Raw genomic sequence first — 21554 nt, forward strand, 5'->3', positions numbered from 1 at the left:
GGTGTTATGACGCATAGTTAATTGACTTTCATTAATTATACTATATTACGTAATTTCTATTCATTTTTCATAGTAAATGATTTATTATAATAATAAGTTTATACAATAACTGAAGAAAGACACGTATACAGCATTTCTAGAAATTACATTAAGTTAAACTGAGAGTAACAGGATTCTCATTATACCGTATTGTAGCCTCTGTATAACATACGAAGGCACTAGTACTTTGTACTGCGTTCTACGACTCAATCTGAGTTGAAATTTTTTATAAAAGAAGAATACCTCTAAGGAAACGCACTGTTAAAACTTTTTGCTGCTAAGACTCACGGCAAGTATTTAAAAAAATGTTGAAAGTTGCCAAATTCGTAGCGGGCCAGGCTGCTGGAGAAATGATGCCTGGTGCGCAACGAGCTAGGTTAAGAAGTGGACTGAAAAATGAGTGGTCCAACCGGGATTTGATCCCGCGCTCTGTGGGTTTTCAGCAAAAACTTTACCGCTTTTTTCCCTTTATTTTGTTCGTCATTGTTCTCGTCATTTGGTATGGGCGGACGTCACAGCACACCCCTTCAGTTGAGTTCATCGTTGAATACCTTAGCCGGCCCTCTGACCGAAAACGTTGAGCTACTGTGCCGGCGCCCTAGATCCGCAGGTCCGACAGCCAGAGTGTAAATTCTGGCATTTCTTCACGGTAACGAGACGTTCGTTGTCTCGCGTTCTTTTCCGTTCCCTCTAGTTTAAACGCTGTTACACAGAGATACAAGTGAATGGTAGTGAAAACCGGCGAATTTTTTTTAATGCTCATTCGCTTGCGTTCGCTGCCGTTCCCTCCTGTGAGAACGAGCCTTTAGGTATTTAAAATTGGCGTATGTGCACACCTGATATTTAGGCTACGCGGCGATGCGCGCTCTTGTCGCAGCTGCTTCTTCTCATTCGCCGAATCGCACTGTCTGCAGGCTGGGCTCTACAAACGCTGTTATAGGCGGTTCTTTGTGAGGCACAAATAAGTTATTTCAATATTTGAAACTGTTGCAGTGCGCCTTAGCAGTCAAAATTTTTGCAGTGATTTTATTATAGTGTATTCGTCATGTGTAAAAAATTTCATAGTAGCTTTCGACTAGGACAGTTGATATTTTAAAAAAATATCAGGTATCCGATATATAGATATTTAAAAAAGTATTATCTTAGGCCCTCGACATATCGAAAAAGTCATCGATGTATCGAAATATCGACGTAGCAGCACAAAAAAGAAAAAAGAAATATTGTCTGCATATTGTAAATATACGGCCAGTTTCCGAGCTGTATATTTAAGTATTGATTGTTATTAGATATTACGTACATCAACGGACTAGCAGCTTTCTTATCCCCCTTAGAGCAAGAACTGAAAGGAAAACGATGCACGTTCACGCTTGGCGATAACCACTTTGCTAGCAACTGCAGGTGAGTGGCACAGTAAAAGGTGTCCGATCGGTCTGTCGTTCGGTTTCGTCACGTGTCGGATTTGTCTGGAACACTTCATGTCGCCTTGCCTATTTTTTCATTTCTGCAAACGCCAGAGACCTAGCAGTTTTAGCGCCAAAATTGCCTGATGAAGTTAAATGTTCCAGTTTCTGTTGGTAGCACCGAGCGCCGATTACGTCAGCATTTCCCCTCACATGTCTCCGCCCACCACAAAGACCAATGTTGTCATTTAATTTTTCGTGCATCAGTTTCAGCAACTGTTTTTAAGAACGCTCATGCGAAGAAATAGCACACTAGTTGCGTAAAAAATTGTTTCGTCACATCGGGTATCTTGTTATTCCATATTCCATTTACACCGCATACCCCCCCCCCCCCCCCCCCTGTGCAATCGGAATTCTTCTTTTTTATTTGTGGCCACTATACTTGCTTCACACAGGCAAAGAGAAATACTGGACGTGATGAAAGCTCAAAAAGTACTAAGTCTCCTTCACACAGTGAAAGTAAAATTATGGTCTACAATTGCAAAAGAAGAACTTCAAATATTTATCGATAATTGCGAAAAAAATATAATATAAAATAGAAATATGGCACTTTACATTGTCGGTTCCATATCTATGTACCAGTAGACGGAACCCGCTGGCATTAATCGATACATTTTGTAGACATTTTAGATATATCGATATTTCGTCAGCGGCCCTGGTTTCGACATGTCGAATTAGACCATTCCCTTGTCAGTTGTTGTTCTTGAGAGCGAATTGAGGTTTGCAGATAGTTAACACTTGGCCCAGCGACACATGCGGCAGACAGAGGCATCCGTGGAGAAAAATTTGTGCGCAGAGTGTAACAAAGGCAGCACAGAAAACAATCTCACTAGATTTAGGTTTATTTTTCAAAGTAGTGCCAAAAGCCCAAGGAACGGAAAGAAATACACATTTGAGGGAGGGAAAGGGATAGGAGCAACCAAATGACAGTCGCTTGTGTGGGAAAATGTTCTGGATGTTGTTGCCATGTTGGACGTCTGTCCAGCGTGGCACGAAGGTACCAGACAGATGATGCCCAGTTTACTCCTGTTCCCCTGACGTTGACGGGCGGCACAGATGCTGGTACCAGCCGCTTCGTAATCATGACCGCTTGCGGTTATTTGGTTGAAATCTGGTCTCCATTCTGTCACCCAGTAGCTGAGTTGGTTTATCACCATGTGAATTTTCGTTCCATTATCTGTGCATTAAGGCCCCTGATGCACGTGACGCGTCATCAGCGTATGGGCCAGCTGTCATCAGCGTGTACGGCCAGCTTCACTCGTTGTCCTCTTGAGATGTCTGCCGGATACAACGTATACAGGATCGAGCCAAGAACCGACACTTGCGGTACGACGGTGGCGATGAGCCGACGTGATGAGATTCTGACGGCAGCATGTACGTGGAAAGTACGTCCGTCCAAGAAGTTGCAGAGTGATCTCACATGTGGTGTTGTGACTCCCGTATTAGCAGGTCATATTATAGTTCTTCATGTCACGAGGAGACGAAATCTCTGATGACATCGAGCAGGACGGCTCCATAGAACTTGTGGTGGTCGAAGGTCTTCACTACATTCTCCACCAGGAGATGCACTTGCTGGGTTGTAGAATGAACTTTCCGGAATTCGAAATGGACATCAGACAAAGGCTTTCGACGTCGCAGAAAGAGACACTCGAACATCTTGTATACTCCGCAGAGTATGGTTATGGGTTCGATAGCTTTTCGGGGATCGAGTGGCTTTTTCTTGCTTTCTGTTGAACTATGACTGCAGTTTCCTATCTAGGCGCGAGGCGCCAAATTCGATAGTCGACAGCGAAGCATTCCTGATCGGTAGTGTAAAGGATGGCTACGCCACTTGTCAGATGAAGAACCAAGGACATCGGCGTAAGCTTCGTCTGTCGTTCCTCCTGTGCTCTACCGCCAGGTCGGCCCAGCTTCCTCAGTCGGAAGCCGCATGCCGAAATACGGTCCGCAGTGGCGTACAGCCATCCTCGCCGGTGCTATCGGAATATTTAAGTCGTCAACAAAGCATCATGCCACGAACTACCAGAGCAGGATCTCATGCTGCGCTAAGCTAGAAACCTGCGTATCTGTTGTACTTTGTTGAGATGCGAAATTCGACCGCTTCTTTAATTATTCTGTTCCAGTGCAAGGAACTCCACGAGACAATTTTAGCACTTTTGCATTTATTATTGTGCCCTGCACTGAGGCAATGCGGCCACTATATGTTTCTCTGCTTGATAATACGTGAGTGTATTCGATGTTCAACGTATCTATCTTCTATAGGACGACAAAATTGTCCGCTGTATAACTTCCCGCAGTTCTCAAACAAATATTGTCCTAAGGTAACTTGCCTGTCAACGCCTGGAAAAACACTAACAATTTTCGTAAAATTTTCACCGCTCTAAGTAAAAAAAAAAAAAAAAAACCTTGAACTTTTGGTAGGAAGAAAACTGTAGCAAAACAGGAGTGTTGCTGAACATTTTGATATACAATTAATACGTGGACTTCATTACAATTTTTTGTGAAGATTCGTAAATTATATTTTTATATGCCGGTCGATACATGGAACCTATGCACTGACTACCTAACTCAGATACTTGCAACTTTAAGTACACATTAACAACATGTCTATCTAAAAAGAAGACTGCAATAATGTCATTTCAGTCAGAAGCTTTTATTCTAGAAATGTTTACAACTGATAATCAAAATTAAAGTTACTTTTTTATAACTAGACAGTATGTATTTTTCTTCCTGTTGATAGTACATTAGTGTCTGCTGTTTACTTTCCTCCAAATATTACTCTGAAACGTCCCAAAAAAATTTCAGCTCAGATATATTTTCTGTGCAAAAAATACACATGCCACGAAATTTAATTCCCGGGAAATTCAATTCTGTGTTATATTTGATCTATGACTAATCTATGTTGTTCCTAATATACTCCAATTGCATAATATTCTTGGTTTACGTCTTCCTCAACTTGCCTATTCCTTTTCTTTGTTTGTCCTGAAGGACCCATTTTCAGCTTCGGCCACTCTCGTGGAATAAGTTGCCAACAATGACTTTATCCTGTTAAAACTGGAATATATTTCTAGCAACTCAAGAACTTCACACCTGCTAACTGCCCCGCATTAAAACAATTGCAGGCATAATAACTTTCGAACATGACAAAATAGTGGAAACTATGAACTACAGAAACGTTCATAAGGGAAACAACACTCCAGAAGCAAAGATATTCAAAGGTAACATAAGAGTATCGCAAACGTGTCTTTTGACAGGACTGCGAACTCGAAAAACAGTTGTGTTTCTCGAGCAGGAGTCTAATGACAACACTGACGCGTGCAAGTAGTGCGAACAAGGTTGTGGACGTACACCGAGAGATCTTTAAGTTAATTTTTGAACAACTTCTTGATGACAAATTCAGTTCTTTTAAAAAAAACTCTAAATATCGTATTAAGGTGAAAAACAAAATTTGAAGCGGATATAAAGACAAATGAATCTAGATGACTATTTTTGGCGTATGGAAGACGCATGTAACCGTACGTTTCTTCTAGTTTCAAACACAGACACACGGGAAGACGTCCATGCTTGTCTGTTCTTCACTTTCTTCTAGCTCTTTGTCTGACAAACGCCGGCTAACGTCCTGTGCACGCTACTTCTTTGCGAAGGATCGTAACAGCTGTAAGCGCGTGTGTGTCCTTGCACCTAGAGTAGTCGGTCAGTCCCGCCGGTAAAATATTATGGGGATTTCACCCAAGAACAATTTTTGCAACTAGTCGGTCGGGAAAGCTTCGCGCAACCCAAGAAATACTATGCACCTCATCGACGACGAGCTCACTGTATTAACTTGCGGGAACGTGGAAGTATAAACTATTCGTACCTGCCTGACAACAGAAGTCAAGCCCACAGAATGGGAGGAGAAACGAAACGAAACTTCATAGGATAAGAGGGAAAGTGACGTGTATGATTACAAAATCGAGTCAAATTTACAAAGAACTTGGCATTATCAGCCCACATGTCAGTATGACGTTGTATCACTTTTCGCCTGGATACAGGCACTGATTCGTTTGGGAAGGGTGGCATTAGGCCGTTATAACTCCTCCTAAGGCAAGCTGGCTCACAATTGTTGTAAACGGTCCTAGTTACTGTGGATACTGAAACTGGGGCCGAGGTGACGGTCGAGTCGACCTCACACATATTCTAACGGGGACCAATATGGCGATCTTGCTGGCTGTGGGAGTATCTCTACATTCAACAGACAAATCGTAGAGAGACGTGCTATGTGAGGACGACCATTTTCCTATCGAAAAATCGATCATGATACTAACCCATAATTTACACACATAAAAAAAGTTTTGCCTCACCCCAGTTCCCAGAACTCCTGAAAATAGACATTGACTGTGGATATTGTATCACAGACACAGATCCTTTGACTTTTCAGAGATGTCACTAAACCCGCCCAAAGTTGTAAACAACCATGCATGAGCAGCGCCTATTAGACGGAGGAGGTCCGACAGCCGATCAGTTCAAGTCATTCCACCAGGAAGGAGGTACACGACTCGTGTTGTCTGTAGTATAACCATGCCTAGACGGTCAATACCGCGGTTCGATAGCTTCCTCATTGTTACTTTGTGCCAGGAAGGGTTCTCAACAAGGGAAGTGTGCAGGCAACCCGGTCGGCTGAATGCCTTAGACACACTGTCCAGCGAGTGAAGCAAAGTGGAGGTTCCCTGACGTTTAGGGGTGTTATTATGTGGGGCCGACGTACGCCGCTGGTGGTCATGGAAGGCGCCGTAACGGCTGTACGCTACGTGTATGCCATCCTCCGACCGACAGTGCAACCATATCGGCAGCATAATGGCGAGGCATTCGTCTTCAAGGGCGACAATTCGCGCCTCCATCGTGCACATCTTGTGAATGACTTCCTTCAGGATAATGACATCGCTCGACTAGAGTGGCCAAAATGTTCTCCAGATATGAACCCTATTGGACATGCCTGGGACAGATTGAAAATGGCTGTTTATGGACGACGTGACCCACCAACCACTCTGAGAGATCTACGCCGAATCGCCGTTGAGGAGTGGGAGAATCTGGAACAACAGTGCCCTGATGAACTTGTGGATAGTAGTATGGCACGGTGAATACAGGCATGCATCAATGCAAGAGCACGTGCTATTGGGTGTTGGAGGTACCGGTGTATACAGCAATCTGGACCACCACCTCTAAAGGTCTCGTTGTATGGTGTTACAACATGCGATGTGTGGTTTTCATGAGCAATAAAAAGGGCGAAAAGGATGTTAGGTTGATCTCTATTCCAATTTTCTGTACGGGTTCCGGAACTCTCGGAACCGAGGTGATGAAAAACTTTTTGTGATGTGTGTACCACACATGAGGAGTCAGGGTCTTCGTGACGTACTGGTTTACTGTCAGGGCCACCTCTGTCGCTACAGCCGTGATCTGAAGTTATACTTGATCATTCCGCACTTCATTATGCCAGGAGTAAAACCGCTGTAGCTCACCAAAATGTTAGAACAATGGGACGTTTCCCCAAGTCTCCGCCATGCTCGCCGACGAACGTCATTCGGGATCCAGTCACATCAATGTTACCACCGCCTATGATCCATGTCAACGTACAGTAACCACTCACAGAAGGCACATAGCAACACTAGTAGTGGAGGGTATATACAGAGCGCTGGGGTGTGCGGACAACGACTCCAGAAATGTGTACGGGCGAATAGAGTTGCAACTGTTGAGCAACTGTCTGCCCATATAAACCAAAGGGCTACCAATAATGTCTCCTCAACGACCGTTCAGCGAACGTTGCTGCATACAAGCCTCCACAACAGGCGCCTGGATCATGCACACACGCTGACTGCTGTTCATCGGCGACGAAGGCTGCAAGCCAAAACTGCAACTGGACGTCCACTGATTAGTGACAGGTGGCATTTTGAGAAGAATCACGTTTTATGCTTCATCGGACAGACGGCTGTTCGCGTGTACGGCGTGAAACTTCTGAAAGCAAACACTGCGAGAATCATCTGAAGGTCCCAGGCCGGAGGGCATTCACTGGGTGATCTCGTCATTCTGGCACAACGCATCGACAAAAGTATGCATCTGTCCTTGGGGAGCCACATCCATCCGTAAATGTACTTCTTTTTTCTTGGCACGATGGCATCTACCAGCAGGACAATGCAACACGTCACCCAGCTCGCGGGTTTATGTGCATGGGTTGAAAGGCACCAAGATGATGTCCGCAGCTCGTGGTCTTGCGGTAGCGTGCTCGCTTCCCGCGCACGGCGTCCCGGGTTCGATTACCGGCGGGGTCAGGGATTTTCTCTGCCTCGAGATGATTGGGTGTTGTGTGTCATTCATCATCATTTCATCATCATTGTCTCGCAAGTCGCCGAAGTGGCGTCAAATAAAGAGAACTTGTGATACGGTGGCCGAACTGGCCCGCAAGGGGTGTCCCGACCAACAATGCTATACGATCATTTCATTACCAAGATGATTTTACCATATTCCTCTGGCCACCAAATCCCCTGATTTAAACCTGAACGAGAGTCTCTGAGGTCACCTCGACTGGGCTGTTCGCGTCGTGGGTCGTCAACCGAGAAACCTAGCGCAGCTGGGGACAGCACTGGAGTCGGCATGGCTCCACATCATCTTGCAGAAGGTCACTGATTCTCTTTCTGCACATCTCGCGACGGTCTGTGCTTCGAAATGTGTTTTTCAGCCTTCTGACAATTGATCACATTAATGTGGCTGGACAGTGTACTTGTCACAGCGAACTGTAACTGTAATCATTTACCTACAAGGTGTACAACTTTGCTTCCGCCGTGTTTTCCCCAACATTTGAGCCTTTAATGAAACAATGTGGTTACACATGTATCATTCAAAGTATTTTCCATTGCTGGCCACTACTTTCTCCCATCTTTCGGGCAGTATACGAAACCCGCGTCGAAAAAATTGTTCATCTTTTGAACCGATCCACGAATCGATGCAATTTTTGACTTCTTCATGAGATCAGAAGTGTTGGTCAGCCAGGCCATGCTCCATTGATCTAAACAGGTGATAGTCAGAGGGAGAAATGTCTGGAGAATGCGTCAGGTGGGGTAGGACTTCCCATTTTAACGTTTCCAAGCAAGTTATGACCTCTTTTGCAACGTGGGGTCGAGCGTTGTCGTGCTGCAAAATCACTTTTTCGTGCCTCTCGCTGTATTGCGGCCGTTTGTCTTTTAACACTCTGCTCAGACGCATTAGTTGTGTTCGATAACGAGCACTTGTGATTGTTTCACATGGTCTTAACACCTCATAGTACACGACGCAGAGCGGGTCCCACCAAATGCAGAGCAAGATCTTGGAGCCGGGAATATTCGCTTTGGCCGTCGACGTGTAAGCACGGCCTGCATATCTCCATGATTTTATGCGTTTACGGTTATCGTAATGAACTCATTTTTTCGTCCCCGGTCACAATGCGATGCAGGAATCCCTTCCCTGCCGTTTTTGCAACTGTTCACAAACACAAAAAATGATTCAAATGGCTCTGAGCACTATGGGGCTTAACTTCTGAGGTCATCAGTCCGCTAGAACTTAGAACTACTTAAACCTAACTAACCTAAGGACATCACATTCATCCATGCCCGAGACAGGATTCGAACCTGCGACCGTAGCGCCTAGAACCGCTCGGCAACTCCGGCCGGCTTCACAAACACACAAACGCCGTTCAACGTATCTCGGTTTCAGCTCACACGGGATCCAAGTTGCCTTCTTTCTGAATCATGCCGATAGCCTTGAGACGTTTTGAAATGGCTTGCTGTGCCACTCCCACTAATAGTGCCTATTCTTCTTGAGTTTGACGCGAGTCTTCACTCTGCAATGTCTCAAATTCTGCATCTTCGAAAACTTTCTCTCTTCCACCACAATACCGGTCTACGGCGATAAAATCATCGTTCTTGAAGCGTTCTTTCACTAATAACGTCCTTACCGTAGGTACTTGAGAGCATTCGATGAGAGTCAGCCGCTGTTTTCTTGATATTGAAACAAAACAGTAACACCTCCCGCAAATGACGAGAATTAGGCTCGTAAACTGACATTTTCAATCCAGAACAACTTTACGATGCAGACACAAATCGCCTAATGTTGGAATGAGGTTATGTTGACCGAGGTCCAAGCGAACTGCCTGACGTCCGCGATCTGTTTCTTTCGACCGCTACTTACCGTTGTCGGTACCTATCGGCAACCGGCGGAAGCAAAGTTGTACACCTTGTACCTTCCGACAATGTGTACATGCACGAAGTTACATGACATACGACATGTCTTCCGGGTGCTTCACTTTTCCGTCAGACAGCGTATAATTTAGAAATATTGCAAAATTATTAATAAACATGCAACGAGCACAGAACTTCAAAGAAGTCAGCGGTGACGGAGAAACAATAGGACTGAAGTCCTTGGAGAGCGGCGAGTCCGCGGGATTTCCTCACCTTGCACCTGTTGCTAGCCGTCCGAATGCCAAGAGCAGATCCTGAAGGGAGGCCAGCATTTCGCTCGTGAGAGCCGCCTCCGCCTTATCGGCTCGTTCATCAGGAATTCGGCCGCGGAGCGTCACGAACTGCGTTTGTCTCTCGCGCCGCTCCGTTTGAAATCCGATTCTCCGTAATTAATCGCTCGCTTCGAGAGCAGCGCGTGTGCCAAACGGCCGCATCGTGATGTGGCGAGGAGCGCCCAAAACGGCTGCCAGCGACGCCAAGCTGTCAGCCACAGGGACGCTCTAAAAGTATCGCCTCATCGTTCCGCTCTTCTTCTTTTTTCCTTCCATTGTTCATCAGCAGATGTAAAGTAGAGACTTTGTTGTAGCTTCATAAGCACACAGGAAAAAGCTTAGTCACTCCCAGGACACATCGCGCTAATATCCACTGGGGTAACTCGAGCTTGGTTTAGTCACTCCCAGGACACATCGCGCTAATATCCACTGGGGTAACTCGAGCTTGGTTTAGTCACTCCCAGGACACATCGCGCTAATATCCACTGGGGTAACTCGAGCTTGGTTTAGTCACTCCCAGGACACATCGCGCTAATATCCACTGGGGTAACTCGAGCTTGGTTTAGTCACTCCCAGGACACATCGCGCTAATATCCACTGGGGTAACTCGAGCTTGGTTTAGTCACTCCCAGGACACATCGCGCTAATATCCACTGGGGTAACTGGAGCTTGGTTCGCTGCAAGGCCACTTGGAGCACAGCAAGTATATCACCCCATCATCTCAGTTTCTTATTGGGCGAGTTAAAGTCATCCATAATTCTTACGGTTTCGTTCAAAACAGAAGCTGGTTTCATCGCATTGTTTTTCAAAAAAAATGGATCTGAGCACTATGGGACTCAACTGCTGTGGTCATCAGTCCCCTAGAACTTAGAACTACTTAAACCTAACTAACCTAAGGACATCACACACATCCATGCCCGAGGCAGGATTCGAACCTGCGACCGTAGCAGTCGCACGGTTCCGGACTGCGCGCCTCGAACCGCGAGACCACCGCGGCCGGCGCATTGTTTTTATGATTACGGTTACTAGTGTGTATTGCACTATTTGAATTGCGTTGTAAATGTATTGCTCGTGTCCTGCTGATTTCTGCTAGCATCGGTAATATTGGGCGGAGTAAATGATGCTATATTTGTTTTTGATTCATATAAAACAGAAGCTGCTTTCGTCGTATTGTGTTCTGTGGACTTGTGCATATTTGTTTCTGCTTATGCATCCATGTGAGAACTGCTCGACTTCATCAGCAGACGTAGAGTGTTATAGGCATTGTAGGCAGGTTACGAGTGTATTGCTTTTATTCTACTTTCACTTTTCTTTACATTCATTTTCCGTACTTTCTCGCATTTAATGGAGAACTGCGCGTTAGCAGCTTTAGACAGAACTGGTATTCAACTTTATTACATCTTCTAACGGAATCAGTATGTAATTCTGCTTTGAATGATGCTGCGTCTTGCCACTCAGCGCCATGCATTTGACACTGGTTTGCAGAGTATGGATGTAGATGGCTATGGATTGCAGTCTTAGTTACTTCAGCATTTTTCCTTGAAAAAGCTAAAAATGCAACAGTAGTACGCAAATGTGCTCACACATATTAACAGGTAGTACACACAATATATTTTAGCAGAAATAAGGTTACTAGAATCATCCATTAAATGAGAGAAAATACGACAAACAGATGCTTACAAAAAAACAACGTAGAATACGAACAATACATTTACATCGCATTTAAATCGAGCAATTCACATACAGTTTCGTAAGCAGTAACAAGTAGACATGAATCCACAGAATACAATGCGATGGAACCAACTTCAGTTTTATATGAAACAGAAACACATATGAAATTATTTACCCCAGCCCGTGTTGCGGATGCCAGAAAAAATTAAGCACATTACGAGCAACATATTTACAGTGAAATTCAAAGCGGAAAATACAAGAAGGTTTCAATCAGGAACACAGTGCGATGAAATCAGCTTCTGTGTCGTGTCACATCAGATGATTTTTACGTTTTGACATTTACACGTGCAGTCACTCGTATTTCCATTTGATAATGGCCACAGGGTCAAAACTGCAATACTGCTTTTTTTTAAATAATTTTACAGTCATAACCCGAGCACAATGTCATTTACAAAATTTTACGTGACTGTGAACCCCAGCTACGGCAAGTTAGTCTTTAGTTTTTGATTGAGATTTCTCTAATATACTAACAGTCCAGTCACATTAATGTGACCACCTGTCAGCAGCCTGAATAACCACATATTGCAGCGTGCACCGCTGCAAGATGTGTAGGAAGGTATCAGTGAGATTCTGGAAAGTAGCAACAGGGATTTGGAGCCATGGCGACTCCAGCTCTGTGGCCAGCCGCGCTAGGTTTCACGGTTAATGATTCATGCTGCGAACAGCCCGATAGAAATGGTCTCACAGATTCTGGATTCTGTTTAAATTCGGGGACTTTGGTTGGCAGTGGAGTACAGAAAATTCATCCAGCTGCTCTTCGAACCACTCACGTATACTGCCAGTTGTGTGACATGGTGCATCGCCCTGCTGAAAGGTGGCATCGTGCTGAGAAAAACCAAACAGTATGTAGGGGTGGACATGATCTCGAAGGATGGCTGCATACTTGTGTTGATCCAATGCGCCCTCCAGAATTACTGCATCAGCCACAGAATGCCACGAAAACATTTCCCAGACCCTTACTTCCCTCTTCCAGCTTTGACCCTTTGCTTTCAGACCTTTCACGCTGTACACGCAACCAGCCATCTATCCGACGGAGCATAACACATGATTCATCTGATAAGGCCACCTGTCGCCACTCAGTGGACGTCCAGTTGCGATGTTGTTGTTGTGGTCTTCAGTCCTGAGACTGGTTTGATGCAGGTCTCCGTGCTACTCTATCCTGTGCAAGCTCCTTCATCTCCCAGTACTTACTGCAACCTACCTCCTTCTGAATCTGCTTAGTGTATTCATCTCTTGGTCTCCCTCTATGATTTTTACCCTCCACACTGCCCTCAAATGCTAAATTTGTGATCCCTTGATGCCTCAGAACGTGTCCTACCAACCAGTCCCTTCTTCTTGTCAAGTTGTGCCACAAATTCCTCTTCTCCCCAATTCTATTAAATACCTCCTCATTAGTTATGTGATCTACCCATCTAATCCTCAGCATTCTTCTGTAGCACCACATTTCGAAAGCTTCTATTCTCTTCTTGTCCAAACTATTTACCGTCCATGTTTCACTTCCATACATGGCTACACTCCATACAAATACTTTCAGAAACGACTTCCTGCCACTTAAATCTATACTCGATGTTAACAAATTTCTCTTCTTCAGAAACGCTTTTCTTGCCATTGCCAGTCTACGTTTTATATCCTCTCTACTTCGACCATCATCAGTTATTTTGCTCCCCAAATAGCAAAACTCCTTTACTACTTTAAGTGTCTCATTTCCTAATCTAATTCCCTCAGCATCACCCGAGTTAATTCGACTACGGTCCATAATCCTCGTTTTGCTTTTGTTGATGTTCATCTTATATCCTCCTTTCAAGACACTGTCCATTCCATTCAACTGCTCTTCCAAGTCCTTTGCTGTCTCTGACAGAATTGCAATGTCATCGGCGAACCTCAAAGTTTTTATTTCTTCTCCATGGACTTTAATACCTACTCCGAATTTTTCTTTTGTTTCCTTTACTGCTTGCTCAATATACAGATTGAATAACATCGGGGAGGGGCTACAACCCTGTCTCACTCCCTTCCCAACCACTGCTTCCCTTTCATGTCCCTCGACTCTTATAACTGCCATCTGGTTTCTGTACAAATTGTAAATAGCCTTTCGCTCCCTGTATTTTACCCCTGCCACCTTTAGAATTTGAAAGAGAGTATTCCAGTCGAGTTAACCATACAGTAAAGCTGCATGCCTTCGGGAAAAATTACGGCTGTAGTTTCCCCTTGCTTTCAGCCGTTCGCAGTACCGGCACAGCAAGGCCATTTTGGTTAGGGTTACAAGGCCAGATCAGTCAATCATCCAGACTGTTGCCCCTGCAACTACTGAAAAGGCTGCTGCCCCACTTCAGGAACCACACGTTTGTCTGGCCTCTCAATAGATACCCCTCCGTTGTGGTTGCACCTACGGTACGGCCATCTGTATCGCTGAGGCACGCAAGCCTCCCCACCAATGGCAAGGTCCATGGTTCATGGGGGGGCCCATCTGGTTTCTGTACAAATTGTAAATAGCCTTTCGCTCCCTGTATTTTACCCCTGCCACCTTTAGAATTTGAAAGAGAGTATTCCAGTCAAGTTAACCATACAGTAAAGCTGCATGCCCTCGGGAAATATTACGGCTGTAGTTTCCCCTTGCTTTCAGCCGTTCGCAGTACCAGCACAGCAAGGCCATTTTGGTTAGGGTTACAAGGCCAGATCAGTCAATCATCCAGACTGTTGCCCCTGCAACTACTGAAAAGGCTGCTGCCCCTCTTCAGGAACCACACGTTTGTCTGGCCTCTCAACAGATACCCCTCCGTTGTGGTTGCACCTACGGTTCGGCCATCTGTATCGCTGAGGCACGCAAGCCTCCCCACCAACGGCAAGGTCCATGGTTCATGGGGGGGGGGGGGGGGCAGTTGCGATACTGACGTGCAAATTCCAGCCTTCGTCGCCGATGAGCTACGGTCAGCATGGGTGTATAAGCCAGGCGACTGTTGCGGGGGCCCATACGCAGCAACGTTCGCTGAGCGGTCATTGAGAAGACGTTGGTGGTAACCGCTTGGTTCATCTGGGCGTCAGCTGCTCAACAACTGCACGTCTATTTCCCATATTCGAAGTTAACTGCCCCACTATGAGCGCTACTGCCGTTCTCCGTTCTCATCCTTCTGCAACAGTGGTTCCTAAACTTCCTTGAACCATTGTATCAGGATGCAATAAGATATAACCGAGCACTCCACACATTCCCTTGCCGCTCCCCCCATGTCAACAACAATAGCGCCTAAGTAATCTTAAAAAGGAATTTCTTTGAACTCGTTTGTTTTTTAAATGATAGAAGATAAACTATACTTAATCTTTTTAGGTGTTTTATTAACCCACGAATGAGTTAGTGTCACAGTTGATGCTGCTTATTTCTAGCAACTTTTTTTTGAAAAAAAAAAGAGAGAGAATGATGAAGTTATTTTTCAGTACATCGCGGAACTACCTACAACTCCTTCTCAGAAAAGAGAGCTGACTACCCACACTGAAGGTGGACACTTGTTACAAAATATGCTTCTTCTGCAACACTCTTCGCTCTAGCAACATTTTCTTCACGCACACCCTGCACCCCCATTCAAAATCAACCAAATTAAAATGTGTGCATCATACTCAGACCTACTGTTTGACAATCACTTGCATGCTGGACTCCTTAGTTTTGAATCGGCAGGAACTGGAAGACTTCCAGCTCCCAATGCTTTGTGACCGACCACTGGCACTAATAATAATAATAATGTGTGGGTCCTATAGCAGTGAAGTAGCCATTAAACAGTTACTGTTATATTGTGTTGTCAGTCAGCGTATTTATTTTTGCGAAGTGAACAATGAAGTAATTTCTGGTCTATTGTGAGAACTACGTACAACTCGGAGAAATCATTTTCATGAGATATTTGAGCACATGTTATGTATTTGTCTCAATTTTACTACCACAGATGCGGGATACAAATTATAAAATATGTATGTAGTGGGTCAACTATGTGAGGAAGATATTGTTTACACATGTGTTTCACAAATGTAGCCTCCAGCACATTGTGCCACGTGTTGATGCTGGCACTTGATAAAAATGTAATTGTTGGTAACTTACGTAATCAGTACTTCAGTCTCGCACGATTGTGATCATCTTTTAGAAATAATTCAGTTTCGTGATCGAACCACAACTGAACCGTTGTGGGGCCAATTAGTGACGAGCGACCGAAAGCGTATTCGTATGTCCCAGCTGATACGGTTATGCAAAGCCATTAATTTGTTAATGTACGAGAAATCTGTACTGCAGACGCAGCTCTGCAGTAAAATTTTCGACATTAGTACTGGAAGGTGCCATGTTAGTAATAACGAAATCTAAAAGCCACGTATTTTAAATTACGCTAATGTACAGACACCACACGGCAACGAGTGCAATTGTCCAACAATCACAGTAGCAGTTTATTGTTGCTTCTGTGGTCTTTAGTCTGAAGACTGGTTTGATGCAGTTCTCCATGCTACTCTATCGTGTGTAAGCCTCTTCATCTCCGAATAACAACTGCAACCTACATCCTTCTGAATCTGCTTACTGTATTCATCTCTTGGTTTCTCTCTTCAATTTTTACACCCCAACTTCCCTCCAGTACTAAACTGATGAACTGATGATCCCTTGATGTCTCAGAATGCAACCTATCAGCCGATCCCTTCTTCTAGTCGGTTTATGCCACAAATTTCTTCTATTCCGTACTTCCTCATTGGTGTCAAAATCTACCAATTTAATCTTCAGCATTCTTCTGTAGCACCACATTTCAAAAGCTTCTATTCTCTTCTTGTCTAAACTGTCTATCGTCAACGTCTTACTTCCATACAAGGCCAACTCCAAACAAATACCTTCACAAAAGATTTCCTAACACTTATATCTATACTAGATATCAAGAAATTTATCTTCTTGAGAAACGCCTTTCTTGCAATTGTCAGTCTACATCTTATATCCTCTCTGCATCGACCATCATCAGTTATTGTACTGTCCAAATGGCAAAACACATCGATTACTTTCAGTGCCTCGTTTCCTAACTTAATTCCGTCAGCATCGTCTGATGCTTTTGCTGATGTTCATCTTACATCCTCCTTTTATGACACTGTCCATTAAATTCAACTGATATTCAAAATCTCTTCCTGTCTCTAAAAGAATTACAGTGTCATTGGCAAACTTCAAAATTTTTTATTCTTCTCTCTGAACGTCAATTCCTCTTCCAAAATTTTTCTTTGGTTTCAAAATGACTCTGAGCACTATAGGACTTAACATGTGAGGTCATCGGTCCCCTAGAACTTAGAACTGCTTAAACCTAACTAACCTAAAGACATCACACACATCCATGCCCGAGGCAGGACTCGAACCTGCGACCGTAGCAGTCGCGCGGTTCCGGACTGAAGCGCCTAGAGCCGCTTGGCCACCGCGACCAGCTTTTCTTTGGTTTCTTTTACTGTTTGCTCAATGTACAGATTAAATAACATCGGCGATAGGCTACGACACTGTCTCACTCTCTTCCCCTTTTATGCCCTTCGACTCTTTACAACCGCCTTCTGGTTTCTTTATAAGTCGTGTGTAGCTTATCGCTCCGTGTATTTTATTCCTGCTGTCTTTCGATAAGTTATTCAAATCGACATTATCAAAAGCTTTCTCCAAACCTACAAGACGTATAAACGTAGGTTTGCCTTTCCATAAAGTATCTTCTAAGATAAATCGTGTACTCAATATTTCTTCGTGCGTTTCTACATTTCTCAAGAAGCGAAACTGATCATGCTCGAGGTCTGGTTCTACCAGTTTTTCCATTCTTTTGTAGCAGCGTGGTCTGAGGCGTCTTCCCATGGTTCGCGCGGCTCTTCTCGTCGAAGGTTCGAGTCCTCCCTCAGGCATGGGTGTGTGCGTTGTCCTTAGCGTAAGTTAGTTTAAGTTAGATTAGTAGTGTGTCAGCTTAGAGACCCCAGCAGTTTGGCCCCATAGGAACCACCATTCTTTTGTAAACAATTCGTGTTGGTATTTTGCACCCATGACTTATTAAAGTGATAGTTCGGTAATGTTCACACATGTGAGCATCTGCCTTCTTTGGAATTGGAATAATTACATTCTTCTCGAAGGCTGATGACATTTCATCGGTCTCATACACCTTGCATACCAGGGGGAATTGTATAAACCTAGTCGGACAAAACCGCCTTGCTTGAAATACCCAAACCATTTACGTAGCGGACACTCTTCCACGCGATGGCTAGCTCTCGTTTAACAGTGATAGGTCCTCAGCTGTGCATTTCCGACCTGTACTTATTCCCAAAATTGTGCTGGAATCGGCGTCCCCTACCTTTCTCTGAGCTCACTGTCATGTCGATAGTTGTGGACCTAGCACTGAACAATGTAACACATCAGAAGCGATTTATTCTCAGTCAAATGATTCCTATTTCTGGTGACGGAAGTAGCTAAATTTAGTCTAGAGGAATGTGTCATAGCTTAGATTTCTGTCTCATTACCGATCTGTTCTACTTTGAACGGGATGATGGGCTGTAGCGAAATTAGGCGTGAATCCTGGCGCCAAACGCCAAGGTCTGCTACGCATCGAGAGCGGAACAAATCACCAACTCCGTCACTGACCACTCTCGCAGCTGCCTTTACGTAAGTTCGAGGACGCGCCCCCGCTGCGGTTTTGCGGCTAACGGAACATCACGCTTGATGGAGCCGTAAACGGTGCAAGTGAATGTTATTCCTCTGCCGGAAATACAGCAGTTACGCGGCGGAGAAATGGAATATGTTTCTTCTGTACGACACAATTCTGTCATTTATTCTCGCTCTGTGTCAAACTATCTCATAAAATCCCCAACTAATGATTCCACAGTTGGAAATACATTTAGTATTGCAAACGATTCTACGACGATCATAGCTTTGATTGCTCAGACGCGTAGCTACAAAATACTGTATTTACTTCAGTATGAAAAGGACTGGTGGTAACTCAAGAGAGAAATGAACGGGATTTGGAAACAACTTCAGGCGTACTGCAGGGAAATAGATTGAGACACCTATTGTTCGTGTTTTATAACAATGACCTTGCAGACACAGTAATCACAGATTTTTCACAGCTAATGCTGTTATCTATGATGAAGTACTGTCTCAAAAAGCTGCACAAATATTCAATCCTGATAACATTTCAAAATGTTGCAAAGATTGGCAATTTAGAATGAGATTTTCACTCTGCAGCGGAGTGTGCGCTGATGTGAAACTTCCTGGCAGATTAAAACTGTGTGCCCGACCGAGTTCGAGTCTCGGTCGGGCACACAGTTTTAATCTGCCGGAAGTTTCATTGGCAATTTACTTGAAAAGATAAATTTTACACTTCACAAAACAAAAAATCGTGTTAACAATATCAGTATGAATGAGTCACAGATGGAATTGGTCAACTCATACAAATACACCGCCGTAAGAATTTGTAGGGTTTTCACATGGAACGATCACACAGGCTCAGTCGTAGGTAAACGGCATCGCACACTTCGGCTTATTGGTAGAGTACTGGGGAAATGGTCAGTCTACAAAGGAGATTGCTTAAAAAACGCTCATGTGACTCGTGCTAGAATATTGCTCAAGTGCGTTGGACTCGTACCAATTAGGCTAACGGGGGATATTGAAAGTATATGGTCAAGGATAGCATGAATGGTCACAGGTTTGTTTAGCCCATGAGAGAGAGCCACGAATCTGTCGAAAAAACTGAGCTGGTAAACTCTTGAAGATAGATGCAAACCACTTCCGAAAGCCTGCTTAGTAAGTGAGGGGCAACCTACGTCGGCTCTCTGGGACCAAAGTCCATTCCCCAATTTCCGGCCTGACCGTAGCAGGTGATGTTGTGGACCCTATAGCTATATCCAACACCTTGGGCCACTATTTTCGGAGATTAGAGATCCACCCACTGTCACCCCGCCTTTGCTACCCTTCTCCTCTCGAATCCTGAAAGCTACAATGCCTTATTTACTATGAGGGAGCTAGATCAGGCTCTCACTTCGGCTCCCCACATCGGAGGTTCGAGTACTCCCTCGGGTATGGGTGTGTGTGTTGTCCATAGCGTAAGTTAGTTTAAGTTAGATTATGTAGTGTGTAGGCTTAGGACCCGATGACCTCAGCAGCTTGGTCCCATAAGACCTTACCACAAATTTCCATATTTCCTCTCGCTTCATCCCGATCTTTCCGCCCCAGGGCCGGACGATGTTCACATTCAGATTTTCAGCGCCTTTCTCTCACGGGCAAGCACTTTCTCCTTCGTATGTGCAATCGTATTTGGGCAGATAACACGTTTCCCAGACGCTGGTGTGAAGCCACTGTATCATACCCATTCGCAAGCCCGGTAAGGACAAACACCTTCCTTCTAGCTACCGCCCCATTTCTCTCACCAGCTGTGTTTGCAAGGTGATGGAACGTATGATTCATGGCCGGTTGATATGGTGTCTCGACTCTCGCGGCCTACTAACCACTGCACAATGTGGATTACGAGCACGCCGTTCTACAGTTGACCGTCTCGTCACCTTGTCAACCCATGTCACGAACGGTTCGCTGCGGAAATACCAGACTGTGGCCGTGTTTTCTGATTTGGAGAAAGCCTACGACACCTGCTGGAGGACTGGTGTTGTCCGTGGTCTATACCCGTGCGGCTTGAGATCAGCCGTGTCGGACACCTTCATCCAGAAGAACAGGGTGCCTCAAGCTCCGTCCTGAGCGTTGTCCTCTTTGCTATAGCCATTAACGCTATTATGGCCTGTCTCCAGCAAGGCACCTCCAGCTCTCTTTTCGTCGATGACTTTGCGACCTATTGCAGTTCTCCATGGGCCTGTCCCCTTGAGCGGCGTCTCCAGCGATGTCTCAATCGTCTTCACTTGTGGAGTATCGACAATGGCTTTCGCTTTTCCACTGGCAAAACAGTTAGTATGATTATCTGGCGACGCAGTTGGTTTCTTCCTCCGTCTCTACATCTTGGGCCTCTTGCTCTTCCGTTCGCTGAATCTACGACATTCCTGGGTTTCATGCTTGATAGAAAACTTCCTTGGTCCTTCCATGAGTCTTACCTGGCCGCACGCTGTACCCAGTTTCTCAGTGTCCTACGCGTTCTAAGAGGTACTTCCTGGGGAGCGGATCGGATCACCCTCCTCCGTTTGTACCGTTCCCTTGTCCGTTCGAAACTAGACTATGGGTGTTTCGTTTATTCCTCTGCAAGTTCGTCTATCTTAATCCATCTAAATAAAATCCACCACTCTGAAATCCCTTTGGCCACTGGCGAATTGTACACTAGCACGGTTGTGAGTCTCTATATAGAGAAGAAGCTGTGGAACTATCGTTATCATACTGGCGTGGTGTTCTCCTCAGCAGATACGCATGCCGTTTATCTGCCATGCCTAGGCACCCATCCTACGCCTCCTTTTTCTATGACTCCCTAACTGTCAATGTGGGACGTTACCTCCCATAGTTAGCTTTCGGCTCCCACTCCAGCAGCTTAACTTCACGCTACATGGCCCTTTCCCGATAGGGAATAGGCCTGTGTTCATCTTGGACTTCATTGGCTCCCTGAAGAAATTACTCCAGATTCGATCTATCTCGATCTTCGCACACAACTTAGTGACAGCACATCCGTGTACATTGATGGCTCTAAGCCCGACTGTGGTGCAGGGTGTGCCTTCGTCACTGACACGGATCATTTTCGGTATCGGTTTCCTGAACACTGCTCAACATTTACAGAAGGGCTCTTCGCCCTCTGTCAGGCCACCCAGTATCTCTGGTGACACAAGTTTTTTAATTGCGTCATATGCTCCAATTCTCTCAGTCCCCTTCA

The 21554-nt window shown here is 44.9% G+C and overlaps 2 protein-coding genes across 2 annotated transcripts in view; one reads left to right on the top strand and one right to left on the bottom strand.

The window, feature by feature from the left end:
* LOC126419652 (uncharacterized) overlaps window positions 1-21554 on the bottom strand; it is a 626964-nt gene that overhangs the window by 237120 nt on the left and 368290 nt on the right. The gene's annotated exons all lie outside the window — the stretch shown is intronic.
* The window catches only part of LOC126419808 (superoxide dismutase [Cu-Zn]-like), a 142179-nt gene that overhangs the window by 57983 nt on the left and 62642 nt on the right, over window positions 1-21554 (top strand). The window lies entirely within an intron of this gene.

This window comes from Schistocerca serialis, chromosome 9 (assembly GCF_023864345.2).
Source record: "Schistocerca serialis cubense isolate TAMUIC-IGC-003099 chromosome 9, iqSchSeri2.2, whole genome shotgun sequence".
NCBI lineage: Eukaryota > Metazoa > Arthropoda > Insecta > Orthoptera > Acrididae > Schistocerca > Schistocerca serialis.